The 22,107-nt window shown below is 48.8% G+C and overlaps 1 protein-coding gene across 2 annotated transcripts in view; it reads right to left on the minus strand.

The window, feature by feature from the left end:
• LOC105192351 (uncharacterized) overlaps nucleotides 1–22,107 on the minus strand; it is a 277,535-nt gene that overhangs the window by 197,235 nt on the left and 58,193 nt on the right. For both annotated transcript variants that reach the window (XM_025307167.1, XM_025307166.1), the window contains exon 2: nucleotides 12,165–12,224. The gene's annotated coding sequence lies outside the window, so the exon portion shown is untranslated. The remainder of the gene's footprint in view (nucleotides 1–12,164; nucleotides 12,225–22,107) is intronic.

The raw sequence follows: 22,107 nt of genomic DNA on the forward strand, positions 1-22,107 counted from the left end.
CTTGCCCTTATCTTTTTTATCTCCTTTCTTTTTCGAAGAGATATTCAAGTGAAAATGACGCCACGTAGAAAAGGGCCGGCTCTCCCCTGAGAGACATTGAAAACACTTCCGGGGACTTGGGATACATTCGCTAGAAATCACCGTGACAAATGCGTGGGTCGACACGAATCAACGGCAGGAGAGAATTTTCGGAACGAAGGGACGGACCATTGTGGAGCTGAGTGGACAATCCAAGGCAGGAGCGAGTCGGTGGTATTTTGCGAGAAAAGGAGTTAGTCTAAAGGCCCATCTACAATGGCTGCAAGAATAAGGTTCTAAGCGTAAGCAGTAAGAAATAGACCAACCACAATCGATTATTGTAAGAATAATCGATTATGGTTGGTCCATTTCTTACCGCTTACGCTTACAACCTTATTCTTGCAGCCATTGTAGATGGGCCTTTAGTTAGTCACCCGACTGTCTCAACCGGATTCTCCTCGAGTCTTCGCGACGAGTAAACACGCGGAAGTACATACGCAATCAGCTGAGACGAGTGGCTCGAGCGCGATTTGCTCAGTGGTTTGTAATAAAATAAAAATTGCGACACGCGCTCCACCTCTCACGGCGGCGCTTGAGAAGATCGCCATTATTCGCGGTCGAGCGAAGTTTTTTAAGTGTTAAAATACACTGATAGAAAAATATAGCTGAATTAACTATAACCTGACTATATTTTATAGTTCATTTTGGCGTCAACCATATTTTTATAGTTGGTGGAACCTGCAAAATATAGTAGAATAAACACAAATATATAGTCAATGATTGTCTTAAATAATTGTTTAGTTACTTTTGCCACATATATGGTAATTTCTCATTCACAAATATAGTGAGATTTAATATTCATATAGTTACATCTGTCATCCATCACTTAGCGAATATTCTGGTAATATTGACTATATGAAAGAGTTACTTTATCTACCGTTTTATATTTGTATCCATACAATAATTTTAGTTTAACTTACTATAATTCTTAGTAAAAATATTATATGGTTGGTTATATTATGCCTATATCGTAATTATTACCGATATTATGGTAATACTTACTATAAATGTGATATTTCGGACTATAATTTAATTACTATATCATTATAATTCCAAATATCATATACTTTTCTCTCAGTGTATGATGCGGATCGCAAGCCGAGTCGAAATTTCGCTTATACTTCTATTTAATTGCTAATTTCATATATCGAGGTCTGCATCGATCTCTTTCGATTGCACGAGTCCAAATGTTGACCCTGCTTTCGATCTCAATATTCCACTTAATACGTTCGTTTGATACTGTAAAGCTTCATCACATCACGGCCCTTTTGTTGTGTTTAACCGACAGCTCTGCCGAGAGGTCCGTTCGAGAAACTACAAATTGTGCGTTTTACTTTCTCAGACGCGCTGATTAAGACTCCAGTTTCTACATAAATGAAATCGCCAGATTGATCACCCAGAATTTATGAATACTAAACAGTTTCGATCGAAAATAGGGACGAATTTTCGACTCGAGAAAACTGTCCCGAATTCAGCATCGCGTGAACGAAATTTAGCACACGCGAATCGAAAGCGCGAATAACAAAGGAATGTCGAAGACAAGCGATGAAAACGGGGGAGGAGGGAGGGGGCGAGGGAGCCGCTCGCCTTCGAGATTTTTCCGATTATTAACATCTCGCGCGCATACGTTAAATTCTGCTCGCGTGACAAATGCGCGAAGGCGCGCGTAGCCGGCCGACTGCAAAATGCAAGGCGCCTGTAATTATAGAATCGCGTGTTCGCCCGCTCGATAACGTTCCCGTAGGTGTGGATAACGTGATTTCATGCGAATAGTAAAAGTGAACGTTGTCGTCGCACACATTCCCAACGGGGGAATTTACGAGTGCCGCGGCATTCACGCGGCGCGAGCGCGAGTGCACATTTCTCCGTCTTCCGGATGCGAAAGAACTTGGACTCTATACCACCGGCTAAGATGGTCCCGGGAATTTACAAAAATGTGTGAAACCGAGGCGCGTCTTGGCTCAAGAGGTCTTGACTAATTTTCAAACACCTCTGAATATCTCTGAAGATCTCTGAAATCCGCGACTCCCGAGACTTCCTCTTTCGCGCGTACAAACATCTCGAATGTATTCTCATATTTATTGAATATTTGAACGTGATTTGAGTAACTTCGATTTAAACAAATTGTAAATTTTTACTCGAGTAACTCACAAAAATATGCGAGTTCGAGGTATATCTTCGTCCGAGATTTCTGATTTCAAGGATCTTTCGATGGAAGGATCCGCGATTCATCAGATTTCCTCGCACGCACATACGTCTCTAAATTTGCATTGGACGTGATTCGAAGAGAGTTTCGGGTTGCCCTGCGACTCTTTAGAACTCTTTAGATACCCCCCTCGAGACGGGGGCTGTTTCGTAATTTGAGACGCGAAGATTGGACTCTGGCTCCTCGTGCGCCATCAAGTCGACGCCGCTGTTACGACGCGATTTCGGTATAAATATTATTTTACCAGCGCGGAGAGAGGGAGTGATGGTGGACGCGATCGAATGACACGGACCGCTACCGGCGATGAAACCGTTTTGAGAAAACCGGAGCGGAAGAGCTCCGTCGCGGCGCAGCCAGGGTCGTCGGAACAAAGGGAGCTTGGGATGCATTTTGTACACCGATGACCGTGCATACCAAATATGCTTAAGTAGGTCAAGAGTATTAAAGACGAGAGATAGGTCGCGCCGTTTTACCGTTACCGTTAAAGCGGGAGGGACGCAAATACGACCACACGGCGGGCGAATATTTCTCGCGGCGAAAGTAAAAAGACCTCGAAACGAGCGTGAGATGCGCTTGAAACGTGCGAGAAGAGATACATAATACCCACAAAGTGCAAGAGACGCGCGACGGATAAATGTTCAAAGACCACGATGCGTTCCCGGGGTTCATTATCACGCAGTAAATAAGGTGCATAAATATAATTATCAAAAATTGCAAGCATAAATATAAATATAATTATCAAGAACCTTTGATACTCTGAGAGTTTCTTTTCAAGAAGAAGCAGAAGGACCAATTAGTTCCTTCAATAAGCGTTAAAGTGCGATAATTTATTGCACAAATTATTCATCGCATCGCGTACAGGCTTTCGTTCATCTTTCCTTTGCCAAATCAAACTATAATATTTCACATTTCAACGTTACGAGAGAGAAAGAGAGAGAGAGAGAGAGAGAGAGAGAGAGAGGGAGGGAGAGCTATCGTCTTCGATCTTGGGGACGCGTGTACTGATTTTCTCATAAATATTCTTCGATTTTCCGTAGATGGAAAGAGCCGACTTTCTCTTTCTTAATTTGGTACGTACGCGCGCTTGCAACACACACACACACACACACACATGTCCCACCACAACTGTGCCTGCCTGCCGCGCATTTGCATGTGTATCGTTCGTGTTACGCGCGCGATATACACGCGACCGAGACGACGGGCACGCCCACGCTGAATTCGGAATTGACGTAAGCGAAATGAAAGGCGTGGGTAGCAGGGGAATAAAGCGAGAAAAATGGTTTGTTAACGGCGAAGCGACGGGTCGATCTCTTCGTCCCGGGTCGTCTCGCTCTGTCTTGCGGAACAAATCGCGCTCAACTGCCATTAATAACGGCCGTAACCACGATTACGCCCATCTGTCGCGATTCTCGTAGAAGCGTGATACGCGATTAAACAAAATAAATAAATATCTTACTTACTCTCGGCGGAGACGCTGCGAGATCTCTATCGACGGTGAACCCGAAGAGAGATAGAGAGAGAGAAAGAGAGAGAGAGAGAGAGAGAGCGTGTTCGGTTTTCCATTCGCAGCCTCGCCCGCCATGCGATATCGGGAAAATGTATACAACGGATGTATACAACGGATACAACTAGATTTTAATGAAATCTGAATTGTTCGGAGATTCCCCGATTGGCAGAAATATCCACGCTATGCGCGAGCACGTCTGCATTCAGTTGGCGCGCGCGTTATTAAATAAATGCAGCACGCGCGGCTGTTAAATCATTTATATCGCTCGATCGAAATCGCCTCTCTGTTCATGACTCATTATGCAGCGGCATTAATTGTCTATTTGCGCGCTATTCTTTTACGCATCGCGTAAACACGGTGCATCGACATACGAAGGCAGTAAATACCAATCAGCGGATGATAGCCGAATCGTTCGTGCCCACAATTCTATTTCTACTTCGACGCTGCGGCGACATTCTGCTCGTATTTTTAGATCGATTGCGACAACAGATGCGTTTAATTCGGGTGAATATTCAATACCTCATCAATCCGAGAACGGCGCGAAATGACTTTCGCAAACGCGACGCCGCGTCTTTCCGGCACTGCGCGCGATAATAAAAAATGCGTGTAAAAATTTCCTCGGATCCAATTTGGAATCCGGCTCGATTTCTCGGATAAAATCTCGGAGACTACGATTGGGAAATCTATATAGATTCCGATTAAAAATGATTACGTTCCATAGACGCGATTCTAATTGGGAAATCCAAACAGAGGCTCAATGTTTCCCCAAGTATTGCTTTCGACTTTCATTTCACATCAGAATTGAACGAGAAGTAAGAAACGCATGAATGTTGAAAAAGCACAAACACTCGTTGCTCGACACTTCTTTGCCTTTTACTTTTTATTTTTAAATTTTATTTTATTTTTCAAAATTTACTCTTTTCCTTTATTTTAATTATAGAAACTTCAATATAGTTGGCGTAAAAACTGCGCTTTCCCTCGTTTTTCAATACAACAGTGTTAATTATTCATTTTAATTTTGATTAGAAGGTAAAAGTATCAAGTATCAGTTTCACCCGCCCAAAGAAGAATGCGTGTTTTTGCAGGATTCCTGCAAAACTAGGGAAAAAAATGTAGTGTCTCTAACAAAACTGTTTAGTCGAGGCATTTTTTAATGGCAACCAAATATCTTGTTTTATACAACAAAATATTTGGTTGTCTCAACTAAATATATTTTTCTGCTTTGTTCTCTGGCCACCAAATGATTTTGTTCTTAGACTTCATATATAAAAATTAAGCATTTTAGTTATTTTATCCATAAAAATTACATAATAACGAAATATTATTTTACATAAACTAAAATAATGCCCAATGGATACTATTTTGTCTTTCTGTGCACTAAAATTTAGATTTTATATATTAAGAAAAAATTATAGTATTTTTAACAAAATTCATATAGTTCAAGCTTTTTGGTTGCTATGACAAAAAGTATTACGTTATACGAACAAACCGTAATCAAACGAGATATTTGTTTACAGGAACTAAACAGTTTCGTCGGGCATATTTTAACCAAATTATTTTGTTGTTACGACAAAATTCTGATTCACGCAACAATACATTTTTCGATACATTAGTGCGATCCTAAACCCGGAGTGTCCTAATAATCAATATAATCGGCCTATTTCGAGTTTGCAAGTTCGCTCGCATTCCGAGCGAGACCGAAGTTGCTTCTGGCTGGATCTTGCGAAATTTCGACGCGCGTTTCTCGCGCTGCACTTCGTCCGGCACGACGAGCGAGCGCCCACGACCTCGATATGATCCAGTTCAAGGCTGTGAAATCCCTTCGAGGAGAGCACCACTAAATATACACAGGCGCGTTCGCGGCGGCCCTACGTTAAGCGTCGCGGCCTCCGTCTTAACGCGCACCGGCTCTTTATTCGTTCAAGCTCGCCGGGAATTTATAGGTGCACCGTAAACTCTCGCGGAACGAGCATCCGCGAGCGCCCGAGAATTATGAGAAGGACGAAGGCCGAAGAAGGCAGGTTCGCGCGGCAGGATCATATCCGCTCCTTTATCCCGCGCCAACGGCGAAAACACGTCGCGTGGCGCGAACGGAAAAGAGAGGGCGCGTTCGTTCCCACATCTCTTCCCGCGCCCGCGGCTTGTCTGCGATCTGGAAGCTGGCTCGCACGTGGCGCAACATCCGCAAGTCGCACCACCGTTTTGTTGTTTTCGCCCCGCCGCTCGCTCCTCATTCTCTCTTACGGTTCTCTCCGCAACCCGCCAGAGGTTATTTCGTTCTCCCGCCGTCGCCGTTTCCACGTGTGAACGGCCTGTGCGCGTCCGCGGTATTTGCTTTTACGTCGGCTCGCAGCCCGCGTTGACGATGATGACGATGACGACGACAACGACGACGTGCGCAAAGTCCTTTAATTCGGTTGATATTCAATACAACCGTATCGCGACGAGGACACCGCGCTGACGACACAAAGTGACTTTTGCAGAGACGCGACACTTCCGGCCTCGTGTGTGAAAAATTTTCTGCGATCTAATTGGGACTTCCGACTGGAAGATTTATGCGGGTCTCGATTAGAAGCGCAACGTTTCATAGACGCGTGCCAATTAAATCTGCCCTGCCCGATCCCAGTTTCCTCAGATATCGCTTCTGACTTTCATTCGACATTAGAATTGAACAGAAAATAGGAAACGCTTCGAGCGTGCATGTGTGTGTGTGTGTGTGTGCATACTTTGCAAGTATGAATATTCAAAAAATACAAAGAGGAGAGAGGGAGGGAGGGAGGAGAGAGAGAAAGCAAGCAAGCAAGCAAGAGCGTTCGTCAAGAGAGCGTCGAAAATTCAATCTCGGCGAGCGCGAGGCGAGGAAAGGGGGAGAGAATTTCTTCTCGTAAACACGTCGAAGGCGGAGGAGGGGGCGATCTTTTGTTTCTCAATTCGCATTCGCCGCGCGCTACTGGCGCAATCTCGCGAGGCGCCTCGGCGACCTAATTATCCGGGCGATATTAATGCGAACAAACGTTTAGAACACGCTTTCCCCCTCCGACGGCGGCGAGCGTAGGTGAGTGGCGGCGGTCTTGATGAAACTTCGCGCCGGTATTTCCTCGGCGAAACTTTAATTCGGCCGCGCGTCACAGTCCCGCCAACTTTTCAATTTCATTCCAATCTATAACGCGCGTAAATCTCTCCGCCGTGGTCGGCGTGTTTAGAATTTTCCTCGCGGAATATTCGGCGACATCGACCGGCCGCTGCTGCCGCCCTCCCTCCTTCCTCTCTGTCTTTTTCTCGCGCTTCATTCCCATTTCTATTCTCATCGTCGTTCTTGCTTTATGTATCTCGACGAGATTCTCCTCATGTAATCTCATGAAAATTCCTCTCCGAGATTCCCATGGAATCTCCTTGCCGCGCGCGCGCGCTCTCGGAGGACGCAAGACCTCCGGAGTGATAACAAATGCACTTATCCATCCATCTATTTATCATTCTCTCCCGATTGTGACAGCACGATTGTTCCCGGCGATAATCGCGCTTATTTCGAATTCGACGGGAGTGTTCGTCGTCGGAACAGCCGAGATCCCCGCGTCGCTGCTGAATCGCGAGGAGAATTTCGCCCTGTCTCTCGACGCGACCGCTGAACCCACCCCCTCTTGCCTTTCCCTTTTTCCCACAACAGTAGGAGCACTCTATTCGCCCATGATTCGGCGGCGGCGCGTGCGTTTCAAGCGGGTTAAAAGCTCACGCGCGCTCGCCACTCACCCCGAATGCCGCGCTATTCATCGCGCGTAACGAATACACGCCGCACACGCTGCGTTCTCGTTCATTAAGAACATTTCATTTCTTTCGCACGGCCGTCTATTATCTCGCTCGTCCGCATCAACCTTTGCCAACTGAATCCGCGATGCGGTGACGTGAGCCGCATCGGAAGCATCATCCAGACGCGAGCAGCGACGATGCTGCATTCGCGGCATTCTCGTGCGTCTCGTGAACGTTTCTCGTCGTCGATGCTCTCTCACGAGGTCATTTTCCCTTCTCGTTGATAGCGAGATGGATTAGTGTGTGACCGAGAGAAAGAACGAGAGAACCTGAGATGATCGCCTCTCGCGCGACTTCCAGTCTCTATTTTTAATTTTATGAAATCGTCGAAACGCGAAGGAGAGATAGATAGGCGCTTCTCAACACAACGTATTTACGACCCTTTCGCGTAATATGGCCGACGAAAAGCTCGATGACGAAGCGTCGGAATTTTGGAGGGACTCCAAGAGTCTTCTTTGTTTTGAAATTGCCGCGCGCCCGCGCGAGGAAGCTTATAATTCATTTTGATCGCGGCGAATCCTGCCAAACGGTGCATTCCCGGCGGTGTTTCTCTCGCCATCTTGACGAAAATGCTGTCAGCGAAGTACTTCCGACGTATACATATATATATATATATGTGTATAATGAATTACGCCCTGCGTTATTCATACGATGAAAAATGCATTCGCGGCCTCCCCTCGAGAGTTGCGCAATCGTATTTGCCGCGGCAGTTCCGATCGGCAGACGCATGACGGACGCGTTTTATCGACTCGAATGCACAAAGAATTATGTATGAGACTTCCTACGCCAATTATTGCGAGCGTACGCTCGGCAACAACAGCTCGCGCTTTCGGCCGAGAGGCGCTTCACTTCACGATGTAAGTGACTCGAAAAAATACACGCCGAGAGCACCTTCGCGGCGCGATCGAAAGGCGCGTTTGCGCGCGATCAGCTTGTTCAACTCTGGTCCACTTTTCAACCAAGTACCGCGCACATTTGCATCGCAAACGCGTTACAACAATTATAAACGACGAGGCTCCCTTGTGTCCCGGCGAAAGGAAAGGCGGATCACCGCGAGAGGAGAGAGAGAGAGAGAGAGGGAGAGAGAGAGAGAGAGAGGGAGAGCTACTAGGAGAGAAAAAATATGCAGGAAACGGAGAAATATTCATCCGATTCGAGCACCGACGACATGTTCATTGCGATCCGAATTCTTTTGTTTAAATTTTCTTGAGAAAATGTTTTCTTCGATTTTGATTGATATTAAACTATTGCTTTCGTGAAAAGCTTTGGTTTTAGGGAGATTTTACAGTTTTCCTTTCCGTCGATGAAAATATGTTCTCAGCACAAAAGCATATCTATATCGGCAAATGAACGTGTCATCAGAACACCCATCAAATAATGTTTTGTTTATTTCATTGTTTAGTAGATATTTCTTTCTCTCGATATTCCGCATCAAGAAATGCTTCGTTTGGAAAGCGCCGGCGGCAGACGCGTGATACTGAACGACAGGCGCTTCGGGATGTAACTTAAGGAGCTATGAATAGCTACGCAAGAGTGCGCAAGGATGCGTTTGCGCGCGATTAATTTGTTCAACTCTGGTCCACTTTTGAACGAGGCGCCGCGCGCACTTGCATCGCAGGCGCCTTGCGAATTTCTTCGTCACGCTAGAGAGAGAGAGAGAGAGAGAGAGAGAGAGAGAGAGAGAGAGAGAGAGAGAGAGAGAGAGGAAAAAAGATAATTGCGAAAAACACTCCGCTTATACTCCGCGTATCGTTCGGCAGGATTTGCGAAAACACCGTCGCGCCGGCGCGGCGAGAGAAAGAATGCTTGATTTGAAAACAATAGAAAGCCGGCACACGCGTGATACGTTGCGACACGCGCGACGTGGAGTGAAATCGGCGTGGAAAGGTGCCGATCTTTTTGCTTCTTTCGTCTTAACGGCTACTTAACGGTCGTAGCGATATTTCTCGCCGGCGAGTTAATAATCTCGAAAATCAAGGACGCGCGACTGCTATTGTCGCGAACTGCGAGAGAGTCGCCGCTGCCGCCGCCGTCGTCGTCGTTGCTCTCGCATTTGCGCGAGAAAAATTATTACGTACGGTGGAAGTTTCATCTCCGGGAAAAACGCGCGAATATCGCCCGAAACTTTTCTCTTTCCCGCGTACGACTAACTGCATTAAGTCTCTCACCTGAGGGTTGCGATGTAACGTACGAGGGTACAGGTAGGGAGGAAGGGAAGAGGGGCGGCTCGCCGAGAAAGAGAGGAAGAGAGAGCTAATATATAACTTTTATCGCGCACGCGGGCGCGCGGGTGCGCGGAGGTGAAGTCGACTTCCGTCGCGAAATTCGGTCCAAATTCGTGGTCTGAATTTCAAAACTCGACTCTTGACAATTTCATTATTGCCTCACAGCTCGTCTCACTCCGCTCTGCCTTTTAAACGAAGCGTACTGCGAGCGCGGTTGCAGCGATATCGTAATACGACAAGATTCGCGCGCGGCGAAGAAGGCAGAAATAAAAGACAATTATTATAGAAAATATCCGCTTTGCGTATCGAGAACGAGTCACTTCGTGGCAAGGGAGGAATTACGAAAATATCATTTCTCGCGCGCGCGCGAACGAGATGATTTATTCCGAAGTTATTCTATTTCGAGGTATCGCTTTTTACATTGCTTTAAGAAAATGGAGAATGTAATAAATTTCTTCGGGCTGGCAGCAGCGTTCCCCGAAGCCGCGCTCGTGTTACCGCTCAGTATTGCACGCCCGTACGATTGCAGCCGCGCCAGCCGCGATCGATATATTTTTCCCACGATATGTCGAAAGGGCGCCGGGGAAGGAAAGAGGGAGAAGGAGAGAGAGAGAGAGAGAGAGAGAGGGAGGGCGCACGCGAGCGAGAAAAAAAGCAATTACCCGACGAGCGAGAATGCTGCTATCTCGTGAATCGCGGACGCGTCGTTCGTCTTATCTCTCATGAGAGATACTGTTTCGTCCGCGGCGTCGCCAACTCTTCGCGAGGAACACACACACGTCATTCACACTTTCACTCGCGAGCGCGAATTCAAACGCTCGTTCTCGGACGACGAGTTTATCGCGCGACGCTTGGCGTCCAATCGGAAGCCGCCGAGGAAAGACCGTGACCCTAAACTTGGCAATGCGTACGTTTCCTCGAGATGTTCTTCTTCGTTGTTTGGACTCGCAAAGTTATATAGTTTATAGTCATTCAAGATGTGTATAAACCGTCAAGAGCTAAATATCACGTCTAAACAAATAATTAGTGGCACGAAGTAGTAACTTTGTAATTCTGCAGCAATGAGGGCCCCGGTTGTTCCAACTTCTTGGTAAGTTAACTGATATAGCTAAATCATATGTTTGTCTTCGTTTTTTCCTTCAACTTAGACAAAAACAGAGATATGACTTAACCATCAGTTAACTTACCACGAAGTTGGAACACAATCGGCCCTTAGTCCGTAATAATTATTTCGGAATAATAGTAATAATACGTCTACGATAATAAACATAATTACTCGCCACCGACGTCCTCGCGCGGTTCTAATTGGCGGTTAAATTAATTCCTGACTTATCTCGTCGGTGATTTGATATCGCGAGGCGCGATCTTGAGATTCGTTTGCTGAACTTGGTGAAAAAAGGAAATCCGGCGCTATTAATAAACCGCGCTCCCGCGGCATCAGCGTCCCGTCGGCTCTATATGTGGAGCGACGTTGGGAAATCGCCCGTCGACGCGTCATCATGAAACGCGCCCGAGCCAGCCGTTGGGGATTGACCCAATGACCCGCAATTAACGCGTATACGAGAATCGCATCGCCAGAGTGGGTGTCGTTTCACAGGTGCGATCGTATCCGTACACCGGCTCTGCGGATCACCGTCGACGTCTGAACGTGACGACTCTAATCGATCGCGAGGCGTAAGAAAACCTACCTTCGGCGTAATAATAATTCTGCCTCGGCGAAAATGCTGCTGGACGAGCGCGACAGTCAAAGAACACGCGTAATTAAATTATCGCGCTACGCCGTAAGCTAACTCCGTGTCTTTCCCTTCGCGGATTTACTCCCGTGAAATATTCCCGTGAAACATTCGCAATCGAGTCTAATTAAAAAACTACAATATATATATATATATATATATATATATATATATATATATATATAATTATAAAATCTGAGTTGATAAAATTCAGAAGGAAAAATAACTTCGTGGTGCAGTAATTATTAGAAAAGTAGCAGTCTGTCTTCGTTTCATATTCAGTATAATAATAATAATAAAAATATACCGCAAACATATTTCCCTCTCGCATAAAAAGTGGCAGAGATATCTTAGAATCTCTACCTAGTTAGATGATTCACTCTCATATTCGTCAATAGCAACTTGCTATTCGAGCTCTCAGGTGCCGCGTGATTGGCTTATTGGCTCCCCGAGCCCGCGAGAAAGAGCGCCCGGAAGGGAGAAAAGAAATAATCGTCTATCTCCGTCGGAAGTGACTTATGACTCTTGACTAAATAATTGCGCAGCGCGGGTTAATTAGACACATTAATCACGAAACACAGCCGCCGAGTATACGAGCAAAGTTCCTTTACCTTAACTGTACTGCGCAATCGTTGTGATGGGTTCCATGCCTGATCCGTCGGTAGATCCTCCTGTAACGCACAAAAAAGAGGCCCGAGTAAGATCTGCCGAGTGCGAATGCGGGTTCGCGTTGGGGGGGAGAGCGTGTCGAGGCAACGTCGAGGCAAAAATCGAGCTCATGCCAGCGGCTTCACAGCGCAGTGACACGTTCGCCGTGCTAATTGCACACGGCGATTATTCCGTTGCGGAATTCGGTTTACAGCGAGACCAGCCGAGAGGGAAAGAAGGCAGAAGCACAGAAGAGGGAGCAGCGCTGGAAGCGAAGGCGGGCGCTCCGTCAAAAAGAACCGCGCGACCGAAAATAAACGCGTTTGTGTAAACGCCGCGCGCGCAGACATCTGGCCGCAGTCAGTCACCTATTTCTGTTGAATTCGGCGCAGAGCGACACAGAGACACAGACTTGGTGTGTGTGTGTGTGTGCGTGTCGCGGGCCAGGAGGCAGGTTGCGTAACCGCGGGCGCGCGGTGCCCGTGTTTTTTAATCCGCCGGCGCGGATAAATCACGTTCTTAGCGCGGCGAGAGGAGATCGTCGCCGGGCGCGCGCGGCAACGCGAGCGAGCGAGCGAGCTCGTAAGTGGCCGCTGTTAAAAGTTCCCGTCAGCCGAGAAGAGCCTCCTCAAACCGCCGGTCGACCGACCGCGATCGACCGATCGACCGATCGACCGACCCGGCGGCAATAATGTAATGGGGAAGTTTAATGGCCGTCACCGCGCGGCCAACGCGCACCGTCCTACGTGCAATAACAATTAGCGACAGAGGGTAACAGATGTTAGCCGCGGTGCCAAGGGCCGGACGGGCGGGGCGGGGCTCAGGCAGGGGCGGCTTTTTGTTCGTCGACGACGACGGGGCATTTTGCAAGGGCTCCATTTGTCGGCTCGTTAAATGCGAGCGCGTTATAACGCGGCCAATTATGCTCTCGATATAATGCAACGTGCGTCGCGCGACGTCGTCGCTCTGACGTGCCGGCGTGAATGCTGTGTGACCCTCTCTCTCTCTCTCTCTCTCACTCTTTCTCTTTCTCTGTGTCGCGATATGTATTTATTCGCTGCGGTCTCGCGCACAGAACGGCCCGGCCCGCGGCAGGCCGGAGTTGGCACATTGATTGACCTGGCGCAATGTTACTGCTGCCAGCAGTTTCACCGATTTCTTCTCGACGAGGAGATTGTCGAAGCGCCGCGGCGCTTTCGCGCTTCCAGACGCTCGGGGAGTTACGTACACGGAACGGGGAGAAGTTCGCGGCGAATTTCCCGGCGGCCGCGCGATTGCGAGGACACGCTGAGGAGGCGAAAAAGCGCTGAGACGAGGCGAAATTTTGTTCGCGCGTCGCCGCCGGCTTTTAACGCGAGCCACCGCAGGGGACGACCGATTACGCGTGTGACAATCGAGCAAATATTGGCCGAGCACACGCGCTGCACCTACGGGACAATTAAGTGTCGCGCGAATCCGGGTGTGGTAAGACACCGCATGCCGCGCCGCGCTCACAACGGATGGCGATTCAATGGCGCGTTATAATAGCGGCGAGAAAAATCAATGGCGCGTAATACGCGTTTACCTTGGTCGCGTCGCGCACCGGACGCCCGGTGCGACGACTGTCACGCGCCGCGTCCCGTTCCATCTGTCAGCTGCGCGATCGATCGGCGCTCGATCTCGCTCTAATGAAAATATTGGACGTGCGCGTCGCTGAGGCCTTCGCGTTACAAACGATTCCCTCCCGACGCGGGGAGGGAGCCGCGGTGAGTCTCGCGTAAATAACGAGATCCGACTCGAGCTCGCAGGTAAACGTCTCGGGAAACGTCAGACGCCGATTTGTTTCCAATTTCTTATAATTATTTTTTATGTCAAAATATGAAGAAATCTGTCATCATTTTTGGCTTAAATTAAAATTTTTTCAATTTTTTTCGAAATTCTTCAAGTTTTGCGCAAGTCTTCTGAAAAAAAGTCTTTCTTCTTGTTCTTCTTTTTGTTCATTTCTTGTTCATTTTTTACCAGATTTTCATGTTAAAATGAGCTTGCTGGATAGTGAGACGAAAGATTACCCAATGTCAAATGTAGCATAAAACTGAACACTTTTTCAACAATAACGTCAGCCATATTAGACCCGCCATTTTGAATTTTACAAAATGGTTCTGATTCATAATAGGCGACATATGTGTGCAAGTTTCAACAAATCAGATACATATATTTCTAAGAAATACTGTTTCAAATATATGTAAAATAGTGTACTTGTGCAAAACTTCAGAAATTTCGAAAAAATTGAAGAAATTAATTTAAGCTAGAAATGATAATTTCTTCAGATTTCTTTATATTTTGACACAAAAAATAACTATAAAAAATTGGAAACAAATCGGCGTCTGATGTCTCCCGAGGTTTACTTGTCAAGCTCGGGCGCATCGGACGCCGCTCGACTTCTTTTTTCATCGCGAATTTTTCATCGCGAGTCAATCTAAAGAACAGTCTTGATCAGTCGTGTGAAGGGATTAGCCGATTGTTGCGATCCCATCGGGAAAGTCAGCTCGAAATTGGCCAAAATGGCGGCGCGCAGACTGAAAGAGAAATTATTCCGCGCGGCAGTATTACTGGAAGAGTGCAAAAGTCTTGACTCTCCTCGATAATTCCCCTGAAAGATGCCGTAACTGATTCAGTCTCACGGCAGCGTTTATTGCAAATAATATATGATACCGTCGGATGATAGAAAAGGACAAGAGCGGATGAATGAGACGTCGGTGAGAGTGAACAAACGGTTCCCTAGTAAAATCACTCGGTCGCCATTTTCCTCCACCGCGAAATCCAGCGGAACGTTTGCGCGTAACCGAGCGATATAAAGTCGCGCAATCGCCGCGGCATCGGAGGATCCGAGGATCTTCGAGGGGAAATTCTTCGTCGCTTCATCGCCGAGCGCGTTCCAAAGCGCTCGCAATTGCCGCGAATAAACGCGCATCGCGTACAACTTATCTCTCTCTCTCTCTCTCTCTCTCTCGGCGAGGAAATAAATCAGCCAGCAGCTCGCGAGCGCAGCCAGCGCGAGAGCGCAGAAATTGCGGGGCCCGTAATTAAACGGCTAGACGGCTTTAAATTGTTGATTCGGAAATTTGCATCTCGCACGGCTTCGCTCGTTGTTGCTCGGGGGTAAACACCCCGGAGAACCCACCCGGGCGGGAAAGTGACGAGAACGCGCGCGTTGCGCCAACGCGAAAGACGCTGGGGCAAAAAGGCCGGGGGAGAGGAGAGGCGGAGGAGGGAAGGGAAGTGCCGCGATCGGCGTCGGCGGTGGAGGTTATCGATCACGACATTTGCATGGAAGCATCCGCGCGGCGGCGAAATATTGCCCGTGACCGCGGAAACCGATCCGGCCGCTTCTTCTAGGATTTCCTCCGCAGGCAACTCGGAGCCGCCGCGCCGACCGGCCGGCTGCTCTTCTTATCAGTCGATGCTATCGCAATCGGTTTGTACGTCATCTGATTTAATAATAACGTACGAGAGACAAACGAGTCGTATCAATCTCGCAGATAGAAGCTCTGATAAATCGTATTCACCAGGTGTTGCCTTTTCTTACTTTTTTTTAACCGGAATGTTAATCCGTGGAAATCCGATTTTCCCTCAATCGCTTCTCCGCGATCGGAAAAGGACTGCGTGTGCTCTTTGAAGATTCCGCGTAATAACCGCGATTATAGCATCTACCGGCGCCGCTTGAAAAGTTTGTCTCCCCTTATTGTCAAGTGACGAACATCATAATTAAACGGGGAAAATGCTAAATCATCGCGCTGACAATACCGGACCCGAGGTTCATTTTTCTTCTGCGATTATCCGCCTCCCTCCGCGGTCGGGTACGCCTCCGATACGTTTCGCGCAAGGATCTCGCGCGAAAAATCGATCTCGCGGAATCGACGCGGCGACGGCGGCGGCGGCTGCTAATTGGCCGGCCGGCCGCAGCCGCGACTGGCAGACGAAAAATTAATTAGTCCCATTGAAAAGCGCGGCGAGACAAAGGCGAGCCTCTAATCTGAGAAACGCTTCTTTGGCAGATTCTTTTTCCCCCCCTTCATGCGGGCACGCGAATTTAGGGCGGTTAATTAAGGCGAAACCCCTGGTGATGTTCAGACCCTCTCCCTCTCTTTCTTGCGGCGGGTTTGCACAGAGACTCACAAAGCTTGCGGTTGAAGCGCAGCAAAATTAACCCTTTATCTCTCTCATTAACATGCGAGGAGGAGGAAGAGAGCGAAAGCGAGAGAGAGAGAGAGAGAGAGAGAGAGAGAGGGAGAGAAAGTGGGGGATTTTTAATAGAAACACGAGAGAGAGAAAGAGAGATTCCGCTTTTTCCACAGTTTCCAGTTAATCAGTTTTACGTTAGGCGGCCATTAATTAAATCAACCGTAAGTTTCACTCTGAAATTCCGCGCGCTGCCGGTTCGCCAAGTTCACCGCGCGCGCGCGCGGCGTCGCAGAATAAAACACGCACAGTACCTCGATATATTATCCGGTTAACGCCGGGGGAAATTCAATTATCTTTCACAATCGAGAGACTATGAAAACGACGTTAGATAGCCTGCGTAGGCAGGCGTATCGTTTAAGCGACGGCCAGGCCGGCACGGCGAGAATTAACTGTTTCAGGGCTCTTAACGCGCTTACGTCATCCTCAATCTGCCGCCACTCGGTCAGCACACGCACGCACGCACGCACGCACGCACGCACGCACGCACGCATACGGATGCGGCGCGGATGTCTTGGCGCGCCGCGACGGAGGAGACTCCGCGTGTACCGCTATGAATAACCCGAGTCGAGTGAATCGGGTCACGTTCAATGTTTTTACGCTTCTTTTGCGAGGGGTGTTACACCGTTTGCGCAACGCTCGAGGAAACACGAGAATATCCGAGGTGTCGCGGCTCCCATCCGTTCCGCCCTAATTCCATCACTCCGTCCTTCTCGCCGGAGACCGTGTGGAATATTTTGGACAACCTGGAGAGCAAGGATGTTCGATACGACGTGAGATTTTTAGGTGTACATCGCGGTGCCCACGCAAAACACACGCACAGACGCACACGCGTACGTGTGCAAACACGCCATCGATCTTCGTCTCGCGTATCTAATTTCAACGTTCTAACGGAGCATCAACGTATCGCGTAGAAGATGTATTGTCGAGAGGTGCGTATATTGTACAAAATATCCATTGATTACAATTACGCCCGGCGATACACGTCGTTATCGCCAGGTGGAATTATTCCGCACGCAGCAGCTGCGAATTTATTAACGGAGGGGCAGGGGGGCACGGTTATAGAGGGCGCTCAGTGAGACGGGGCTGAGGTTAATAATGCGGGATACACCGCGTATCTTTTCGACCGGCGACACAACATCCTCCCTTTCGCAGAACTGAATTCTTACTGAACGGGGAGTTGAGTTTGCTCGCGATTCGATTATCCTTTTCAAGGACCGCGGCCCGCTCTCGGCAGGTACTCGCGTTGCCGACCACCAGTCTGATTTTTCCGTACAATTTCCAGCCTTCGCCGGGCTGATCTGCGATCACGCCGAGAACGAGGGGGTCTCACGTTAAGCATGAAATTAACGACGATATTCACTGACGTGACAAAAGTTCATACGAGATCATCATCAGACGGAAAGCATCTCCGACGACGAGATGGTGCCCCGATGGGGCGCGGAAATTGCGAGAGAAAATCCAGATAAACGCACGCAATTGCATTGTTTTTATTTTCCTAGTGGGCGTTCCTCCTTCCTCCGTTCTTCTCGTTCCGGGAATGCGCGCAGAATTCATTCAGAGGCGATACATGCGCGCTCGCCTGACACACGCGCTTTTTCTCGTTCAGCTGGATCGAAACAATGTCGCTTCCGCCGTATAGCGCGACAGAATGAGCGCGATAATCCGATTCTTCGGCTACGGTGAATCGAGAAACGCTCCACATCAGCCGTGATATTTCGCGCTTTCGTGGCGAGAGGTATCCCCCCCTCTCTCTCTCTCTCTCTGTCCCTCTTGCTCGGAGCAGCCTCCTCCTCCTCCTCCTCGCGCGGAGGCGCGGAACGTGTGAACGCCGAAACCTTTTATGACGGCTTGATTACGGGATTCCGGGGATTACGTGTGTACGCGCGTATTTAAATCCGAGTGCAAACCCCAGGCGCACATCTGCGTCTTCGGCCCTTCCCTTCCCTTCGCGCTCTTTCCCGTCACGCACGAAACGAGCGAACGTGCGCGCGCGCGCACACACACACGCACGCACGCACGCACGCACGCTACTTCCTCTCATTCTTTCTCTCTCGGCCGCCGCCGCCGCCGTTCCTCTCGCCTCCTCCGCGTTTTGCTTTCAGGCTCGTTGCCTTCCTTTGTTCCCGCGGCGAAACGGAGTGACTGGAGGAAGATGAATACGAGTCGTCGCAAATGAATCGCGAGCGCGCACCGAGTCTAATTTTAAGCCACGACCGTAACCTTACGACCGCGGATCGCTTGCGATCTCCTTTATTTCTGCCCGTTGCAAAAGCACCGGCCGGCGAAAAACATTACCGCCGGTGGCTGGGCGCAAACGTGAGAAAGAAAGAGGAGCGACAGCGAGAGCGAGAGCGAGAGCGAGAACGCGAGAGAGAGAGAGAGAGAGAGAGAGAGAGAGAGAGAGAGAGGAGAGAGAGAGAGAGGCGAGAGAGAGAGAGAGAGAGAGAGAGAGAGAGAGAGAGAGAGAGAGAGAGAGAGAGAGAGAGAGAGAGAGAGAGAGAGAGAGAGAGAGAGAGAGAGAGAGAGAGAGAGAGAGAGAGAGAGAGAGAGAGAGAGAGACGACGAAGAGAAGCCGACCCTCTCTGTTGTCGTTTGCACGTTCGTCGTGTTGCATTCGGAGCAACGGCGTCCTTTTTCCGCGCGATCTGTATCGTTAAATCGGAGACCAAACGGTCGAGGGCACGTGAGGAAACCGGCAAACAGAGCGAGCCGCTCGCCTCTCAGCGCAGTGCTCGAGCGCAGGACAATACCGAAAATTTTATTTAAGAACGCATTTGCATACTGTGTGCACGTGTCTGTATGCGTTTCATTCTACGTCGTTGGAGCGAAGTTTGCCGAGACGAGGTACCTTGCATATCGCGGTACCTCGCAACCAATTTATCCATTATCTATTTGCAGCACCGCTTGTCTGTGCGGATTTGCGGAGCTGAGAGTACGCCGGGACTCGAGGAGAGATCGATAATTTAACCGGTTAAACTTATTGCAACCGAAAGTAATCTCGGGTGCTTCGGCTGCACGAATCCGACGTTCTTACGTCGCTACAATTTTCCGAAAGCATGTGCGCGACAGATGGACAAGAGATCTCGCCGTGAAAACGGCGCGCACATTGTCGCGTAAGATTATTACAACACAAAGGCAAGATTGTATCAATGTCGACCGGACGAGTTTAGGAGTGACTTCAAAGCGATGTCTTTGGAACGGCTCCACGAGAGAGAGAGAGAGAGGGGGGGGAGAGAGAGAGAGAGAGAGAGAGAGGGAGGGATGGAGGGAGAGAAAGAGAGAGAGGGGGGATAGGGGGAAAGAAGGAGAGAGGGAGAGAGAGAGAGAGAGAGAGCAGACGCAAAGAGGCCCTCGCGCGAGATTCGCGCGCGCACAATACGGTAGAATTTGATTTCCGCAAATAACGGCGCGATAACGGCCAACTTGCGAGCCGCTCTTCTCGCGGTCGCAAAAACGACGAGAGAGCTCGGCCGGACAGGCTGAATGGATCGGCGCGATCGGTAGCTGGCCGCCGGATTTATCGCCGGCATGTGCGACGTCCGACGCAGACGCGCTGATGAATGACGCATTCAGCGGGAGAATCGTCGTCGTCATTCGCGAGAGCACCTTCGCGAGTGATATCACGTTATTATAAAAGCGGCGCGCGCTCGCGAGTCGTCAACGAGCGGGAGGTGTGTGTTCGTGTGTGATTCAGCGCCATTACCTCGGATCACCGAGGCGTAATTGCGTTATGTAACGAGAGAGACCGCGCGCGGATTACGACGCCGGAACCGATCCCCCTCCCCCCGCTCCCAGCCCCGGCCAGAGAACCAGTCGCTGCCGGCCGCGAAGGAACATTCACTTCTCGCTCACGACTCGTAATCATCGAAAATAGCGCGCAACGTTTCCCGGCCGCGCCGCACCGCGCCGCGCTGCGCTTCCACGCGTCGCGCGATCGTCGTCTTCCTCGACACACTCCAATTGTCGAGATTAGATTCCTATCGGTCCGCTGGAATGTGCACGCGCGCGAGTCGGCGAGATTTCGTCGAGCGACTATCGATCGGAAATCTGGGGGACTTGGAAAAACAACGATATATATGTGTGTGTGTGTGTGTGTGTGTGTGGAAATTTTTGCGAATTTTCCGAACGAGTCGAAGGGATAGTTTTGTTGTTTGCAGCTTCGGGAAACCCGAGCGGTCCGAAAAATGGCGGAAACGCGCGTTTGAAGCAGCACGCACGATCGCGATGAATGCGTCGGATTTTTTATTCATCCCGTTCGCGGGGATGAAGAGGATGAGTCGAACCTTTCGCCGCTTAATATCGGCGTAAATATTTGCGCTCAAGCCGCGCGCCGCCGGAGAGCACGACGAATTTGACGCAAAATCACGTCGTCCTCGTTACAATGCTCGACCTCCGCTGCGTTCGTAATGCCTCGTAAATACAGCCGGTTAAAGGGACCGGCATTCATTTTGAGATCCATATCGGAGCGCGTACGGTACGGCGTTTATGCCGAGGCAAGGGTCGTAAACGATTAGAGAGCGCGACGCGTGTGTATAAACGTCTGAAGCGGACAAACTTGCGCTCGGCGTTTGTCCGCGAGAGGAAAATAACGTCGTGCAATCACCGGACGACAGCGCGTCTAAAGGCCATCGCACACAAACGAACTTAAGCAGTAAGACGTAAGCAGTAAGCAGCAAATCGAGACCAATCACAATCGAAATTTAAGGACGCTATTTTAAAACTTACGAGAACAATCGATTGTGATTGGTCAGTTTCTTTACTTACGTCTTACTGCTTACGTTCATTTGTGTGTGACGGTCTTTAATCGTCCAGAGCGAGGCTTCCGCCGATCGAAACGCCAAACACGTCTTTCGAAATTTCGGACGCTCTGCCGGGCGCACGAGCAAACGTGAAGTTTTTCCCCGTCCAATTTCGAGCCCTATTTTCAGAAGCGTAACCATCCTGAAAGATATCACATCTGCTTTCGTCGTGAAAACGGAAAGGGGGAACTTTATGGTCTACCGGCTGAAAACGACATGTCACTCCACTGATGAAACATTGATGAGGACATTGGCAATAGATATAAACACACACACACACACATACGTAAACAACGCGCGTGTACTCGCGTATCCCGATGTAAATATTTACGGTGAGATCTTTGGAATCAAATCAAATTCCCGGAAATGTCTTATTTCCTCAATAACAGGTTAGCGCGCGACGTGTTGCGACGCGAAGTGCAAAATGAATTGTGAGCTGCATTTAAGCGTTAAATGCGTCTCGAGTTGAAGTCACATTCAATATGGTTGAAATATATGAAAACGAAAAGCGACCGAGAGAATCCAAGTAGAAATTTGACTTCTACACTGGCTCTGTCAGTTTCATCGAACTTGAACGAGAAAGAAATTTCGAAATTAGGTGTAACGTAAGATATATATATATAGTCGTCCCAAATTACTAAATTAACAAATAACTAATTACAGTGGTTCCCTTCGCGTTGGAGCTTAAAAATTAATAAATATGTAACGTGTATATCTGTGTATGTATATATGCATGTGTGTGTGTGTGTGTGTGTGTGTGTATAACAAATTATTTTATAGTTTGTCCGCATTATCATGTTTCGTGAGAAAATTTCGGTAGAACTTGGAGCTTCGAGCGAAAAGAGAGAGAAGGAAGCGGGGTAGTGAAGGCAAAGATAGCAAGATA

Source organism: Harpegnathos saltator, unplaced genomic scaffold, assembly GCF_003227715.2.
Source record: "Harpegnathos saltator strain DR-91 unplaced genomic scaffold, Hsal_v8.6 scaffold835, whole genome shotgun sequence".
Taxonomy (NCBI): Eukaryota; Metazoa; Arthropoda; class Insecta; order Hymenoptera; family Formicidae; genus Harpegnathos; species Harpegnathos saltator.